The sequence below is a fragment of the Molossus molossus genome, unplaced genomic scaffold (assembly GCF_014108415.1).
Source record: "Molossus molossus isolate mMolMol1 unplaced genomic scaffold, mMolMol1.p scaffold_m16_p_21, whole genome shotgun sequence".
NCBI classification, from domain to species: domain Eukaryota; kingdom Metazoa; phylum Chordata; class Mammalia; order Chiroptera; family Molossidae; genus Molossus; species Molossus molossus.
The window spans coordinates 5,036,984-5,055,419 of NW_023425357.1; the positions used below are offsets into that span (position 1 = coordinate 5,036,984).

An 18,436-nucleotide genomic window follows, 5' to 3' on the forward strand; every position below is an offset into this window, starting at 1 on the left:
TCTCTCTCCCTTCCTCTCTTAAAAAAATATATATAATCAATAAAAACTTTTTAAAAATTCTAGTGTGTGAATTTTCTTTGTTCAAAGCTCGGGCTTCAGCCAGTTAAACAGTTAAATCAGTTAAACATGAAATGGAGTGAGAAAAGTTCTCATACGTGGAGCTGTGGGGATTTTGTTGTGTTTTCTCTTTAGGGGATGGACCGTGGCTGTGATCATGGTTATGATGCTCTTGAATATGACCTGAGGGTATGTGTGATTGATTTTTTTAAAATATGTTTTTATTGATTGTCTAGAGAGTGAGGAAGGGAAAGAAAGATAGAAACATCAATGTGAGAGAGATACATAGATCAGCCACCTCCTGCCTGCCACTCACTGGGGATGGAGCCTCCAGCCTGGGTATGTACAGACCGGCAATCAAAAAGGCACCTCTCAGCCCTGGCCAGTTTGGCTCTATGGTTAGAGCTCTGGGGACCAGAGAGGCCTGGGTTTGGTTCCCGCTAAGGGCACGTACCTTGGTTGTGGTTTGTCCCTGGCCCCAGTTGGGGTAGTGTGGGTGGCAGCCACTTTATGTGTCTCTCTCACATCAGTGTTTCTCTCTCTCTCCTCCTTCTCTCCCTCCCCCTCTACCTGAAGATAAATGCAAAAATGTCCTGAGGTGAGAATTTTTAATAAAGGGCACCTCTCAGTCCATAAGACACGCTCAATCCACAGCCACACCAGCCAGGCTGTATTGATTTTTTAGAGAGAAGGGGGGGGGGAGAGCACGCATAACATTGATGAGAGAAAAACATCAATGGATTTCCATCCTTAAGTATTTGACAGGGAATCTAAGCCACGACCTAGGTGTGTGCCCTGACAGGGAATCAAACCAGCAACCATTTTATTTCAGGATGGTACTAAAAACCACTGAGCCACCAGGCCAGGGTTCGATATCATTATTTGACCATTCTATAACATGGCTACAAATGGGCTGTGTAGGAGTATTATACTAATATGTTCTAGATGAAAGTGGGTGATAAATCTCCCTGTTGGATTTACTGAAAGCAAGGTACTCTTCAAAAACATGCTAATAAATTATTGTAATATAAAAATAGTGAGATAACCAGGCATGTAAAGAACCTCAAAGCTAAGAATAATGATGATGATAGAATTCAATGAGTGAAATTTGAACAGTGTCTGCATATGTCCTGACACCTAGTCTGTGCTTAGGGGATGGACCGTGGCTGTGATCATGGTTATGATGCTCTTGAATATGACCTACAATAAATTACTCCTGTACAGATTGTATCCTAATAAGTATACTTGTTTCTTACCGCTAACTAGAAACTGGAGTAAGGATCTCGGTTGTGGCCCAGTGCAATATGCCTTGTGGTGAAGATTTGGGTTCACAAAGACTAGTTACAACCCAAATTATTATTTTGGATAATCCTCACCCAAAAATATTTTTCCATTTATTTTTTTTAGATAGAGTAGGAGGGAGAGAGGTAGAAAGAGAGAAAGAGAGAGAGAGAGAAAGAGAGAGAGAGAGAGAGAGAAACATCAATGTGAGAGAGACATATTGATTGGTTACCTCCCACATGACCCTAACCAGGGCCAGGGATCAAACCTGCAACCCAGGAAGAGTCCTTGACTGGGAATTGAACCTCCACTTTTTAGTCTGAGGGCCAACACTCTCACAGCTGAGCCAAACCACAGGACACTAACCCAGAATTTTATGGTGCAGACATAGGAGATTGCAAAGCAGGATGTGGGTCCAGAACGTGGTCAGAGCTGTGGGGAAAACATGTTGAGCACTTTTGTCTCATACAGCCAGTAGGGATATAGAGGACAGGATCCCATGGGCAGTAGGTCCTCCGCACGTAAAAAGGTGAGATTCACCAATGAGACCAGGATCCTGTAGGTCTTCAGCATCACTTTCAAGTATTAGGTCCCAAAATTCACATCCCATTGTCTCCTCTCCTGAAGGGTGATTATTATTGCCACATAAGAGTATCAACTGAAGAGTCAAACTGAGACATGAAATCCATCACAGTAGGTGAGATCACAGCCTGACACCAAAATGTGAGTGAAAGTGCAGAGATCCAGCCCAAATAACCTAGGTCTCCAGAGGGTGAAATTCTCTGCTCAGATCAAGTGGAGGTATGCAAATTGTAGCTAAGCCTCAAAGAAGTTTCCATAGGAAAAAAACAACACTAGAATGGAAGAATCATGGCTTTCCCGAGAACACTGGGGTGCAAAAGCTATGTGCTCTCAGATGTTAGAGGAATGGGAGGAAAACCAGGATAATTGCAACAATGGAAACAGTAGCTTCAGCTGAGCCACCCTCATCTTCATACTGTACCTACCCCATTGAGGGCTTCACATCAGTGGTAGCAATTGTTTCTGGCTCTAGAGAGAATCCTGGGTTAAAGTCCAGCCCCTTGAATCTAACACTTCTGTTGTGTAAAATTGGGGAATTACTTCTTTCTTTAATATTGAACTTTTTCAGAAGTTTGATACTAATTTTCGCTTCTCAGGTTGTTGTGAGAATTAAAAAACAAAATGCTCAAAAAGAGAAATCTGGAATCCTGACAACAAGAGCTCAGTTTGTTACTTTAATTGATACTTGGAGGCCAACAAAAGTGCTGTCAATAATCTGCATGTCACATTCAGTCAATCGAGATTCAGGGAGCTCACCTGGAGATTCCTAGATTTGGACACACCACACTGAGATCTCAATGCCCACAGCACCTGCCTCCCTGCAGGTGGGTGAGCAGGATCTTAAAAGTTCCATTTCTTTCTAAAACGCATCCAAAAACACAGGTGGTCATTATGGGCATTGTGGGAGTGAGGGGTGACTGGCCTGGGAATGTCTCCCCAGGAAGAGGCAAGAGTTGTGCGACCCAAGACAGGCTGCAGGCTGTAGATGTCAAATTGCAAATGGACACCTTAGCCCTTGACCTCCTCCAACAGCTCAGGGATAGGGACTTACCTCATACTTGTTCACACAGGAGAAAACTGAAGCCCAGATGAGAGGAAGGAGTCATTTCCTTGTGAGTCCCAATGATACTGGAAAACCTGAAGTTCAAATCTAAGATGCCTGAATCAGGGCATGGGGAGTCTGACCATTGCCATCCTATTTCCCTCTGCACTGGCTTTGGGACACGGGAGCACCCTGCCTGTTCTGATTCCATCTGGTCTCCTTGAGACATGTTCCCACCCAAGAACCCCCACTGATAGAAGCAGAAAATGGGAGAACAGTATAGAGCAAGGGCTTATCGCATCATCAGATGCTGGACTTGAGAAAGTGATGGAGAATGTTAGTGTGGGTCGAAATTAAGTGTTCATTGCATTGTGCATAGCATTAAAAAAGTAAAAAATACAGAACATATTATTCCAATACAAAAAACATTTATTTCATAAAGCCAAAAAGGAACAAAATGAGTAAAATTCCAACATCCATTTTTATTCCACTGTCCTTTTGTTTAAAAAAAAATTGCCAAAAATCATTACAGATTAGGCAGAACATATGATCCGATGTTTTAGAAAACATACAGAAATATGCCCAGCTGGTGTGGCTCAGTGGTTGAGCATCGACCCATGCACCAAGAGGTTGCCAGTTCGATTCCTGGTCAGGGCACATGCCCAGGTTGTGGGCCAAATCCTCAGTGGGGGGGCATGCAGGAGACGGCCCATCGATGTTCTCTCTCATCGATGTTTCTATCTCTCTCTCCCTCTCCCTTCTTCTCTCTCTAAAATAAATAAAGAAAAAAAAATATATAAAGAAAACATACAGAAATAGCAAATACACATTCCTAGAAAAAATACAACCAAACAACACTGAGGTAGAACGACAGTCACAAAACAAGTTTAAATAAGGAATGATTAATCAAACAAAATATTCTCTAGGATGTGGAGGATTTCAATCTCTCACACATTGCTGGAAGAATGCAAAAAGGTACAATCCATTTATTTTCCCTCTAAAGAATCGTTTATTAATTTTTAGAAAGAGAAGAGTGCAGGAGAGAAACATGGATGTGAGAGAGCAATATCGATCAGCTGCCTCCTACAAAGAGCCCACAATCCAGACACATGCCCAGACCAGATTTGGAACTGGCAACCCTTCCGTGCATAGGACAACATCCAACCAAGTCAACCATACTGGCCAGGGCAGTACAATCAGATTAGATCACTATTAGCTAATCTCTGTAGTTAAATATTCATGTACCCAACAGCTCAGATTATGAACTGAATTTTTGACAAAGGTAAATAAAACTCATATCCATGTAAAGAATTATACACAAATGTTTGTACCAACTTTGTCAGAAATAACCAAATACTCATAAACTAATGGTGATATATTCAAAAATAAGAATAGTTCTCAAAAAAAAGATGAGCTACTATCTTTAATAAGTCTCCAAATACTTATGCAACATAAATGAAAGCAGAAAAACTTAGAAAAAGCAAACACCTATTAAAGTGGAATGTAATTCAATGATTACTTGAAGAGTTGTGAAGAGGGAGAGATTAAAAAAGGTCGTGAAGACCCTGGCCAGTTTGGCTGAGCAGCTGGAGCATCGGCCTCCGGACCACAGTCCCGGGTTTGGTTCCCGCTAAGGGCACGTACTTTGGTTGCAGTTTATCCCCGGCCCTGGTTGGGGTTGTGTGGGTGGCAACGACTCGATGTGTCTTCTCACACTGATATTATTCTCTCTCTCTTCCCCCCTCTCTCCCTCCTGCTCTATCTAAAGATAAATGCAAAAAAATGTCCTTGGGTGACAAAAAAAAAAAAAAAGGTTGTGAAGCCCACCAGTGTGGCTCAGTGGTTGAGCAGTGAACCATGCACCAAGAGGTCACCAGTTCAATTCCTGGTGAGGGCACATGCCTAGGTTTTGGGCCAAATCCCTGGTAGGGGGCATGCAGGAGGCGGCCAACTGAAGTTCTCTCTGATTGATGTTTGTGTCTCTCTTCCACTCCCCTCCTCTCTGAAATCAATAAAGAAAAATAAAATTAAAACATAAAAATTAAAAAGGTCATGAAGCAAATTCAGGGAGACAAATATGGTCATTAGTATGAGTACAATAAAGGTTTCAGTTTCACGTACATGTCAAGATTCATGAAATATTATACTAAACATGTCATTTACTAAGTAGAATTAGTTTTTTTTTAATCCTTACCCAAGGATATTTTTCCATTTATCTTCAGACAGAGGGGAGGGAGAGAGGGAGAAAGAGAGAGAGAAACATCACCGTGAGAGAGACACATTGATTGGTTGCCTCCCGCACAACCCACACCAGGACCAGGGACAAACTGCAACCAAGGTACGGGCCCTTGGCCGCAATTAAACCTGGGACTGTTTGGTTCATGAGCCAATGCTCTAACCACTGAGCTAAACCGGCCAGGGCTTAATTTGAGATTTTTAAAAATAGTTCAAGATCAAACAACAAAAAACTTTCAACAAAACCAACAAGAATGCTGGCTGGGTCACAAAATCTACATCCCTGGACTATAGACACCTATTGTCTTCAACTTTCTTTTTCTGCCAGCACACTAATGGTTCTGACATGAACATCTGAGAGACTACAGAAAGCTACAAAACCATTTCATTACATTAAAAAACAATGACTGTTCCCTGGCCGGTTTGGCTCAGCGGTTAAAGCGTCAACCTGTGGTCCAGTTCCTGCTAAGGGCACGTACCTTGGTTGCAGTTTGTCCCCAGCCGTGGTTGGGTCATGTGGGTGGCAACCACTCGATGTGTCCCTTTCACGTGGATATTTCCTCTCTCTCCCTCCCACTCTATCTGAACAAAATATGGAAAAATGTCCTCGGGTAAGGATTAAAAAAAAACAAACAACAAATAAAAAATAAAAACAATGACTGTGCCCACAAAAGATAAACATGCCTGGAAGTCCTGAGTTCTGAACACACCATTTCTGCAGTGTTTTACTCAGAGAAATTCCCGGATGCAGATTTAGATGAGGCATATTCCATCTAACGGGCCGCAGTCTCCGTCTACACCAATTAGGCCAGTGTTTCTGTAGTAAAATGGTTTCCCCAACCTCCTATGGTTCTACAACCAGTAACCATCACCCATGAAATTGTAGGTACTAGGGCACATGGCCCTTTGCAAGCCCTGGGCAAGAGAGTCCCTTCAAATGCATTGGCATCCAGAGTAAAAAAGAAAAAAAAAATCATGTTGCTCCCAGACATACTTAAGGTTGTCATATCTACCCCCTCTTTGGAGTGATCTCTGTGTCTCATAGCATCCAGACTTCAAATAAGGACTAGGGAACACATAGTCTTTCCTAGGAAATTATGGGCAGCAATGCAAATTTAGCAAAAACCAGGCTAATTTCTGTACCATATCGTTCCCACACAGGCAAAGAATGTTTGAGACCCCCATAAAAACTTTTCACTTCTTCATGCTTATAAACTACAAAACACAGTAAATAGTATATGCAAGATTAAAGAAGACTTAGGAAAAAGGCCTTCATTATTTTAGAAACCAAACAGACATGAGCCTGGAAGTTCGTGCATTGGTGACGTAAGACACAAAATTCATCATTGGCATCTAGAAAAAGCATGTCCCTCAAAAAGGCAGTCAGTCTGAAAACTGCTAACTGAACTCAGATTATGTTTCTGGGGCCAAAACTCAGTCAGGTCTGTGTGCCTACTAGTGAGAGTGAAAAGAATTATGACTTCCTAAGGGTTCAGGCTATTCCTAATTATCTTCAACAAATCAGAGAACAGAGTTAGTTTTCCTGAACACATGAAATCCATGGGGACTTGATAGGTGGTACAGGTGAAACAGCTTTAGCAACAGAAATATGCAGTGACAAAAATCTGGCAATACATCTGGATAAGTTAGAAAAGTGCAATGTAGATACATATGCTTCCCACATAAAAAAATAACAGAAACAAAAACATGAAACTTAGAGGGATTTTTTTTTTTCCTAAATGAGGGTTCACAGATTTTCGTAGAGTATTATTAAGAACTAAGAAACTACATTTCCTACACATGTAAGAAATTTCTATGTGAACTCATATGTTCAGAGGGAGGCTAAAATTTTGGCTAAGAGATTTCCCACATTAACTGCACTCATAAGGACTTTCTCCTGCGTGAACTCTCTGATGGTAACGAAGGCCATAGATCCTGGTGTAAGATTTCCCACATTTACTGCACGCATAAGGCCTTTCTCCCGTGTGAACTCTCTGATGACAACGAAGGTCATAGTTCCGAATAAAAGATTTGCCACATTCACTGCACTCATAAGGCTTTTCTCCAGTGTGAAATCTCTGATGATAACAAAGGCTAGTGCTAGTGGTAAAAGATTTCCCACATTCACTGCATTCATAAGGCTTTTCAGCTGTGTGAAATCTCTGATGATGACGGAGGCCAGTGCTAGTGGGAAAAGACTGCCCACATTCACGGCACTCATAAGGCCTTTCCCCAGTGTGAACTCTCTGATGACAATGAAGGTAATAAATTCTGGTATAAGATTTCCCACATTCATTGCACTCATAAGGCCTTTCTCCTGTATGAACTCTCTGATGACAACGAAGTTCATAATTCCGGGTGAAAGATTTCCCACATTCACTGCACTGATAAGGCCTTTCTCCAGTGTGAAAACTCTGATGATAACGAAGTCCAGTGCTAGAGGTAAAAGATCTCCCACATTCACTGCATTCATAAGGCCTTTCGCCAGTGTGACATCTCTGATGATAACAAAGGCTATGGATCCTGGTGAAAGATCTCCCACATTCACTGCACTCATAAGGTCTTTCTCCAGTGTGAACTCTCTGATGACAACGAAGGTAATACATTGTGACATAGCATTTCCCACATTCACTACATTTATAAGGCTTTTCACCTTTGTGAAATCTCTTATGATAACCAAAGCCAGTGCTACTGAAAAAAGATTTCCCACATTCACTGCACTCATAAGGCCTTTGTCCAGTGTGCACTCTCTGATGATATCGAAAACTAGAAAACGTGCTAAACTTTTTTCCACATTCACGGCACACAAAACACAGTCCTCCAGTATGGACACCCTTGTCCTGAATAAACATGCGATTACAGCCCATGGCTTTCTTACATTCTTTTCTGGTGTCATAATTTTTTCTCCTTTGAAAGGTCACCCCACAAGTCAAGATTTCATTTGGCCTATCCATGGTATGAGTAGCCTTTTCGTGTACATGTCCCGACCCTGTAAGGATGTCCTGCCCAACCTCTCCGCAGGTAAAATGCTTCTGGGACACAATGAAATCGAAGCCATTTGCAAATGAGATTCTGTCCACACCTCTTATAAAAGGCTTCTCTTCCACATGCTGCTCCTGGTGCTGGTGAAATTTTGCACTGAAATAAAATTGTTTTGCACAGGCCCCACACCTCAACAGTATCTGGCTGGGTTCTGTTTCCTGCAGCTCAATCAAGTGGAAAGTTTTTCTCAAGACTAATCCACAACTCTCACAGGGGTGGCTCTTCTGGGAAGACAAAGCTAACTTGGGATTCTTTGCTTCTGACACTCTTATAGAAACGTTCTGTTCAGTTGGTGCCTCCACATCCTCTGCTCCACAGCAGCAACCTGAACAAAAGGAAATGCAGATGAAGTACTTCTTGACCTTATTAAAAGGAATATCTTCATCACAAATGTTTATCTTTCATAGCTAAGCATGATTCTATAGAATGATTTTCAGGACAAGTGAGTTACACTTGAGAAAACGTCTGTCATACATTACTTGGTCCCACAATTCAGTCAGTGGTGAAAAATGCACCGAGAGAAGGACAGAAACATAGGATGGGAGACAAAGAAAAGAGGCAGGGTTCACTAGTTGTTCTTCCACGAATGGCTTCCTGTAGGACCTTTCATGATGGTGACATGAGTCTGTGTAGAATAATTTGAATGTGCTCAAACCCATAAAAATCAATGGTATTAGAGCACGTGATTTTCAAGTTCAATATAATAATATGTGCACACTCCAAGGCTCTGCAAGCATGGACCAAGGTTGGAGTGCAGGAAAGAGAGACCTGTGAAAAGAAATGGTGGAGGTGCAAAGTTTAGAGACGTTAGATTATCCATAGGCTGGGAATCTTCAGGAGAAATAAGAACTAATCGAACTGAGTATTGGCAAAGTGTCAATAAACAAGAACGAGTTGAATGGGTTGAGAAACTGGCAGTGGGAACAAAGCACTGTTGAATAAGATGGGTTCCTAGTTATTACTTAACAAAGCCCTGGAGTTAAAATCTCCCCCACAGCCCTTCACCAAGTAAAGACTGCCTCTGGGTCCACCCTGTCATTCACAGAGTCATGTTTCTTCTGTGATTCACAAATGATTCTTCCTCTTAAATCCCAGTGGAGTCATTACATGGGATACAGATGACAGAAATCTGAAAAGAAAAACTAAAGAGATGGATGGCTAGTACTGTGGTAGAATAATAAAGGACAGAAGAAATCACAGGAAAAAGATCTATGTGAGTAACACCAGCAAGATGGCAGAATAAAAGATACAAGAATTCTTTCCACTCCCAGAAAGTGTGGACAGCAATCCGAAAACAAAGAGAGAACCACAGGAATGGCAGTAAGAGTGCAATTAAGACAAAAAGCAATGCAGGAGAACAAAAAAGGGAGAATTGTCACACACACAAAAAATACAAAGATGACTAGGAAAAGTAAGGTATCAAACATATTTAAAGATGGCTAGGGTCAAAAACAAGGGTCAGAGGTACCTCTATCAACCTTGTACTAAAGTTGACCCTAGTGGCCTGTTCTGTGAAAATCACTGGAAATTTTAGTTTTTAGGAATCACAGAAGCCCTTGTGGCATCTGTGAAATTCCTACAATTTATACATCAGAATTACAAAAGTTTCCCTATGGCAACAACCTACCACAGGAAAGAAAAAAAGATCAATATGTCCCAAACAGTATTTGCCACCAAAGATTCCAAAACCTTCAATTGTCATTGAAAAAAATGCTGTCTAGCCGACGTGGCTCAGTGGTTGAGCACTGACCCATGCACCAAGGGGTCGCTGGTTCAATTTCCGGTTAGGACACATGCCCAAGTTGTGGGCCCAATCCCCGGTTGAGGGAATGCAGAAGGCGGCCTATTGATGTTCTCTCTCATCGATGTTTGCATCTCTTTCTCCCTCTCCCTTTCTCTCTCTCACAAATCAATTAAAAAAAAAAACACTGCCAAAGCCACTTTGAACCCATACATTCTTTGTTATTCTGACCTCAGCTCATGGAGCATCAAGGAAACTAGGCTGCTGAGACTTGTCTCAAACCTCAGTTGCCATTAGTCCCCAGCCCTGGGGAAGCAACCAATTAATGAGTCCCTCTCACATAGATGTTTCTCTCTCTTCCTCTCTTTCCCTCTCCCTCCCACACTATGTGATGATAAATAAAAAAACCGCCATGAGAGAGGATTAAAATTTTTTTAAATAAAAAAAATTTTTAAAAAGCTTCCTTCCGCCCTGGCCGGTTTAGCTCAGCAGTTAGAGCATCGGACTGAAGTCCAGAGACACCTGGGTTCAGTTCCCGCTAAGGGCACGTACCTTGGTTGCAGTTTGCCCCAGCCCTGGTTGGGTTGTGCAGGTGGCAGCCACTCCACGTGTCCCTTTCACGTCGATGTCTCTCTCTCTCTTTTTATTCCTCTCTCTCCCTCTCACTCTATCTGAACAAAAAATGGAAAAATGTCCTCAGGTGAGGATTAAGAAAAAACAAAACAAAACATAAAAGACACAAGAAAAAAGAGAAGAACATCAGTAAGGATTACCTTTTAAAAAAGATAAATGAAATTGGCAAACCTTTAGCAAGACAAAAAAAAAAGGAAACACGACTCAAATTTTTTAAATAAATGAATCTTAAGAAATTACATCTGACAGTATGAACCACAATGCATCATAGGAGATGTTGGTAGATGACATGACCCTAAATAGAGAAAATTGTAAAGATCCCACCATTAACTTCTGAAATTAATAAAGGAACCCAGAGCCTTGGCCTGGTGGCTCAGTTGCTGAGAATATGGTTCTGTTGCACCAAAGTTGTGGGCCTGACTCTCCGTCAGGGAACATAGAGGGGGCTGCACAGATGGATGAAACAGCAGATCAGTGTTTCTCTCTCTCTCTCTCTCTCTCTCTCTCTCTCTCTCACTTCCACTATCTAAAAGCAATAAATAAAAAAATTTGAAGAATAAATACATTCAGAATAGTTACAGAATACAAATTCAACACACTAACATCACTTTCATTACTACACAACAACAATCAAATCTCTGATAGAGAAATGAAAAAGGTAGTCAAACTGTAAGAGTTAAATGTCAGTGCTAAATCGAAAAACTCCTTCAAGACAACTAACTGAAAAAGATTTGGAGGTTTGTTTTAGAAATGGTTTTCTGGACGTGACACCAAACACCAGGCAAAAGAGAAAAAATAAACACTCCGGACTACAACAAATGAAAAAGCTTCTTCACAGCACAACAGCAATGAACAAAATAAAGGAAAAGGTATGTACAGGATGGGAGAAAATACTTGCAAATCATATGAACATATCAGTTGGAGATACTGTGGATTCCGTTCAGATCAGCACCATAAATCAAATATCGCCATTTACAAAGTAAGTCACACAGATATTTTGAGTTCCCAGTGAATAAAAAAGGTATGTTAACACTATATTGCAAGGTAATAACAACCCAACACCTTTGTCTAAAAATACCCTACACAGATTAAAAATACTGTATCAGCTGGGGCCGGTGTGGCTCAGTAGTTAGAGCATCAGCCCATGGACCAAAGAGTCTCAAGTTCGATTCCCAGTCAAGGACACATACCTCAGTTGCTGGCTTGATCCCCAGTCCTGGATTGAATTCGATGGAAAGCAACCAACTAATGTCTTTCACATGGATGTTTCTCTCTCTCTTGCACTTGCTCGCTCTCTCTCTCTCTCTCTCTCCCCCCTTACCTTTCACCTTTAACTCTCTTCAACTCTCTCTTTGAAAAAATTTTAAAAATCAATGGAAAAAATACCCCAGAGCGAAGATTAAAAAAAACAAAAAACCCTGGCTGGAGTGGCTCAGGGATTGAGTGCCCATGAACCACGAGGTCACAGGCTCGATTCCTGGTCAGAACACATGCCCAGGTTGTGGGCCCAATACCCAGGGCAGGCATGCAGAAGTCACCAATTGGTGCTCACTTGGGCAGCACATATACTAAAATTGGAACGATACAGAGAAGATTAGCATGGCCCCTGCGCAAGGATGACACGCAAATTCGTGAAGCGTTCCATATTTTTAATCAGTGGGGGGGAAAGGAGAAACATCAGTAACAAAAATTAATTAAAAAAAAAAAAATTCTACAGGTTAATAAAATGTCACCAGAAGCTGTGAAATGAAAACTAAAAAAAAAAAAAAAGAAGTCACCAATTGATGTTCTCTCTCATGGATGTTTCTATTTCCCTCTCCCTCTCAATCCTCTCTCTCTAAAAAGAAATCAATAATAATAATAATAAAACCCACACAAACATAATCATGTACAGACAATTCTCCAAAAAAAAATGTACAAATGGTGAACAAAAGAATATAAAGAATGCTTTGCTCACTAATCAAAGTATAATTTATTAGACTTCCTGCACACATCCATCTCTGTGAGTTCATGAGAGCAGGAAGAGAAGCCAGCAGTGCACACAAACCAGCCCTACTGAGGACAGCAACTACCCAGAAAATGGGAAATCAAGCAGTGCCACAGTCCATGTGTGAGGACAGAGCACACCCTGGGAAAAGGGGCATGGGAAAATGTGGAGCCAGTCCAGGTGAGAAACAAGAGTTAGGGTCTTACCCAGTGAGGATATAAGCTCAAAGTTCTCCAGCATCACATTCAGGTACAGGCGTCTCTGACTCTCATCAAGGAGGCTCCATTCCTTCCTGGAGAAGTACAGGGCAATGTCCTCAAAGGTCACACCAACCTGTCAGATTTGAGACAATGGAAACCAGAGCAGTCTCTCTGACAAACAGCAATCCTACTCCTGACACATCTTCCCCAGCTCAACCTCCTCCAGGGCTCCCCAGTTTCGTGAGAACACGGGGTCCTCATGCTAGTGTTGGCTGCTCTCATCACAGTCCCATTAATCCCAGTTACCGCCCTCAGCAACAGCAGCTGGGTAGGGTGGATGGGGGCGGGGGAGGCGGACAACATACAAATGCCACCTAAGCTCCGGGACACCCCTGCACAGCCCCATCCTTCCTGCCAAGCAGGACCACTGCAGCCTCCCACATCACGCCTCCCAGACAAGCCAAACCTGGGCTCATGCTTCACCCTCACGTCCCCACACCAGGCTCCAGGACCCTCCGCTCACACTCCCTCTGGCTGTGCGCACCACTGTGTCAGGTCTACCTCCTCCCCGTCTTCAGACCCCGGCTCCCTTCCTGCTCCATCCCACGGGGAGCCGGACCCAGCACGACCCCCGTCCTCTGAGGGACCCCACAGCCCGGAGAGCCGGGATGAGGCTGAGCCGCCCGCCCGGCCTCTGATCCCTGCTCCAATACAGATCCGCACGGCAATTTCGGACACAAGGAGCCCGTCCCCTCCGCACTGTGCCTGCCGTGTCCTCAGAAGACAACACTCCGTGCCCTCGGCCTTCCCCACGGCCCTCCACCCGGGACTCCGCTGCGGGACGTGACGGGCGCCCGCACCCGGGCTGTACGGTTCAGGCCGGAGGCTGCGGACGCGCACTCACCTCAGCCGGGAGCCTCGGCGGGGCCGCCGCCATCGGACCCTGCGGGCGGAGCGGGGCGGGGCTGCGGTCCAGGACGGCCCCGGGCAGGGCCCGCTTCGTGCGGGTCTGGAGCGAGTCACCCGGGCGGCGTCTTCCAGGCTCAGAACATTGGCTGTGTGGGGGGAACACCGCTCTGTCCTTCCGAAGCTCAGGACCGCCCGCTACAAACCGAGAGAAGAGGAAACCCCGGCCAGGAGCCCCTCCGAAGTCCCGCCCCACAGAGGTGTCCAAACGGAAAGGCCTTTTCTGAGCCTTCATTGGCTCAGCCAGGTGGCATTCCACGCCGGGCCTTCTGGGTAATGTAGTTCCTGCAGCCCAAGGCTGGATTCCATATTTCCTCAGCGGACTCCAGGAGTGGATTTGGGGAGTTAAAGCCCAAGACTACACCTTCAATGGCGGTCATTTCATGGGCAATTCTGTGTCTAGGCACCTGTGTGGCTTCCCTTGAAGGCCTCCAGTTTTGCATGTATTTCTCCAGTTTCTGGTCTTCTTGATCCACAGGCATTGATTCTTCATTCAGGCCACCCGACCTCGGGTTGCTTAAGGCTGAATGTAGTTGGCAGAGGTTGCTCAAGTCTCTAACGCGATCTAGCCTGTCCCAGTTGGATCCTTTATGCAAAGTTAATGTCACAAAACACACTAATACTTAAGAGCGTCTGCTTGTGACGCAATCAGCTCTGCTGCCTCAGCAGACTTGTTCGAGGCAATCAGGATTCGATGTGATGCCTCTGGCTCTAATTATACATTCATTGCAAACAAGGAGAACATGTTGAGGACATAAAGACATGCCATTGCAGGCATCCCATCAGACAATGCGGGTTCGGTTCCAGACCATCCATGAGAATATGTCAATAAATATAGTCACAAGAATTTTTTGGCTTCCCAGTACATATAAAATTTATGTGTACTCTATAAATTACTGTAGTCTGTTACGTGTACCAGAATTATGCCAAAAAATAACGTACAAACTCCAATTGTAAAATACTCTTTTTTGTTGTTGTTAATCCTCACTCGAGGTTGTTTTTTCCATTGGTTGCCTTCTGCATGCACCCCACCAGGTATGGAACTGAAACCTGAGTATGTGCCCTGTTGGGAATCAAACACCTGACCCTTAGGTGCACAAGCCAGAGGTTCTCACCACTGAACTAAACCATCCAGGGAATTCCAGTTTTTATAGTAATAATAATAATAAATCAATAAAAAAAGAAAAGATAGTGAAGAGAGGAACTTTGGCCTGAATGGGTTACTGGCGAGTGCGTCCACAGGTGCAACTCTAAGGGTCACGTGTTCGATTCCTGGTCAGGGCAAATACCTGAGTTTCTGTTACATCCCTGGAGGGGGCATTGCAGGAGGCAACCAACATTAATGGTTCTCGCCCTCCCTCCCTCTCCTTTCCTTTGTCTAGAATCAAGGAAAAATGTATACTCATGTGAGGATTGAAAAAAATAACTACATGAAATAAAATACGTTGTTGTTAAGAAATTCAAATCATCACCTGAGCCTTCACTGAGTTCCAATCTTTATGCAGGTGAAGGGCCTTGCCTTTATGATGATGAAAACCCCTGATATGTGAAGCTCAATAAAGCACATCACAAAAGCGTGTTATGCTTGACTAGGGAATCTGGGAAATTTTACTAAACAAATGACCTCGTGACACCATCATATATATGATAAATATAATACAAGAATGCAGGACAAACTTCAAATACAAAATAAGATGCGCCCTGGCCAGCTTGGCTCGGCCTGCAGACCACTGACTCCCGGGTTTCACTGAGGCCAAGGGCACATACCTCAGTTGAGATTTTTCCTGAGCCCAGCTCAGGGTTGTGGGAGAGGTAATCAGTCGCTGTGTCCCTCTCATGTTGATGTTTCTCTCTCTCTCTCTCTCTCATTAGGTGAAGATAAATAGAAAAATATTCTCAGATGAGGCTTGAAAAATAAGATACATAATATAAAAATAAAATGGGAGTCTATGTATTTATAACTCAGATATCAACTAAGAAAAATAAATTTTTGCCTGGCCGCAGTGGCTCAGTGATTGAGCATCAAGCCATGTACCAAGAGGTTGCAGGTTAGATTCCAGGTCAGGGCCCATGCCCAGGTTGTGGGACAAATACACCATGTGAGGCATGCAGGAGGCAGCCAATCAATGTTCTCTCTCATCCATGTTTCTATCTCTCTCACCCTCTCCCTTCCTCTTTCTCATCAGTTTTAAAAAAAGTTTTTAAAAAGTGAAATGAACTTTTGCAAAAGTGAGAATTCTAACAAAGTTATTGGGATTTTCTTAAATTCAAAAGGTGATCGTGATTATCATGAGAAAAGAGAACTTGTGAGATTCAGACAATGAAAGTTTTATAGGTGAACCACAGAATTTATATGGGTGTATGCATAACCAATGGACATAGACAACAAAGCTGGGGAAGGGGTGGGGGGTATAGGGAAGAGGGTGTCAGTGGGGAAAAAAGGAGAAACATCTGTAACAAAAACAAATAATAATAATAAAAAAAAGAATTCTACCCTCCCCCCCAAAATAAAACAGTGGCAACTAGTAAAGAAAAAAATTTTATAGGTGAGATAATGATATGTATGGTATGTTCAATGCAATTAGATTAGGAACATGTAAATGAATTACATTTAGAGTAAATGAAGTACATACTCATGCTGATAGTTTACCTGTGTATAGTTCAGTATTTTTTACATGACATGCAATACTATATTTAAAAATAAATTAAGTGTATGCATACATGCAATAAAAATTTTATGAATGGTAACAAAGAACCTTTCTCCAATTAAAAAATTTAAAGCGCTTTTTTCCTCCTGTTTCTCACACTGTAGACACTGTCCAGATGTCATTATCAGACCTTTTCCAAGAAGTAGCTACAAATGAAATCTGTACTAACATGTTTTTGATTAAGGTGGGGGTTAAACTTCTCGCTGAAATTTAGTGAAAGCAAGACAAACAAAAAGAAATGCCAATAAAACATGTAAAATGAAAATAGCAAGATAGTCATGTAAAGAATTTGAGGCCAGCTGGTGTGGCTCAGTGGATTGAGCATTGTCCCATGGACTGAGAGGTTCCAGTTCAATGACCTTTTCCTGGTCAAAGCCATGCCCAGTAGGGGGCATGCAAGAGGTGACCAGTTAATGTTTCTCCTTCACATGGAAGTTTTTCTCTCCCTCTCTAAAAAATAATAAATAATAAAAAAAAATTGAAAGCTGGTCCTGCGTGGTTAGAGTGTCACCCCATGGACCAAAGAGTCTCGGGTTTGACTCTAGACAGGGATACATAGTTTGGTTGTTCTTTGGGCCTGGCCCTGGTCCAAGTCACATGAGAGGCTACCAGTTGATATGTCTCTCTCGTATTGATGTTTCTCTCTCTCCCTCCTGCCCACTCTATCTGAGGATAAATGGAAAAGTGTCCTTGAGTGACAATTAAAACAAAAAAAATAATTTGAAAGCTAACATATCAAAGTGTTAGAATTCAATGAGTGGAGTTTGAACTGTTCTTCCTACTGACCTGACACCTGCTTTGTGCTTAGGGGGCCTTACTGTGACCATCGTTATTGCTCTCTTTAAACTACAATAAATTTTTCTTATATATACTGTGTCTTAAGCCCTGGCCAGTTTGGTCAGCGATTAGATCATCAGCCTGTGGACCAGAGTCCTGGGTTCGGTTACCGCTAAGGGCATGTACCTCGGTTACGGTTTGTCCCCGGCCCTGGTTGGGGTTATGTGGGTGGCGGCCACTCGATGTGTCTCTCACATGTGGATGTTTCTCTCTCCCTCTTCCTCCCTCTCTCCCTCCCGCTTTATCTGAAAATAAATGCAAAAATGTCCTCAGGTAAGGATAAAAAAAAAAAAAAAGTGTACTGGTATTTCTCTGCTCACTAGATCTGGATGCATAACCTCATTAGTGGCCAGAGTGTGCTGGGCACTGCATTTGGGGTTTGTGTTCAAACAGATCACTTTTCAACCCAAATATCCCTGGTGTACACACAAGACTGTAGAGAAGGATGTGGGTCCAGAATATGGTCAGGGCTTAAAGGAAAAAATGGTGAGAATCGTTGTCGCATACAGCAAGTAGGAATATAGAGAACAGAATGCCTTAGGTAGTGAATCCCTTGCATGGAAAAGAGGTTAGCACTCTCCAATGAGACCTGAATTCCGTAGGACTTCAGAATCATTTAAAAAACTAGGTCCTAGAATTCACATCCAGTTGTCCCCTCTCCTCCAGGGTGAATGTCACTGCCACATGTGAACAAAACTTTGAAGAGTCCCACTGAGGCATCAAATTCACCAGAGTAGATGGACTCACAGGCCGACACCCAAAATATGGGAGAAGGTGCAAAGACCCAGCACAAATCACCTGTGTTCTGAGGGTCAAACTCCAAGCTGGGATCAAAGGAGAGCCAGACAAATACTGGCTCACTCAAAGTTCCCCTGGAGGAACTGCTGCAGCTGAAAGATGGTGGCGATTCAGTGAACACTGGAGGGCAAAGGGTAAGTGCTCTGAAATGTTAGGGAGAAAAGAGGAAAACTATGATCATCACACAGTGGAAAAGCACATTCAGATGAGCAACACTGGTGCTCACAGTGCAAGGATCCCAGTGAGGGCTTCACAACATGGGTACAGATTGTCCCTGGCTCTGGGGCCAGATTCCAGGTTGGAATCCAGCCTCTTGAATCGGGCACT

At 43.1% G+C, this 18,436-nt stretch overlaps 1 protein-coding gene and 1 non-coding gene across 2 annotated transcripts in view; one reads left to right on the forward strand and one right to left on the reverse strand.

Annotated features, from left to right (window-relative positions):
- LOC118638304 (zinc finger protein 615-like) overlaps positions 1-18,436 on the reverse strand; it is a 279,374-nt gene that overhangs the window by 158,201 nt on the left and 102,737 nt on the right. The window lies entirely within an intron of this gene.
- On the forward strand, positions 12,158-12,264 carry LOC118639714. The gene has a single exon (XR_004961268.1). It is a non-coding gene; the product is annotated as a U6 spliceosomal RNA (small nuclear RNA).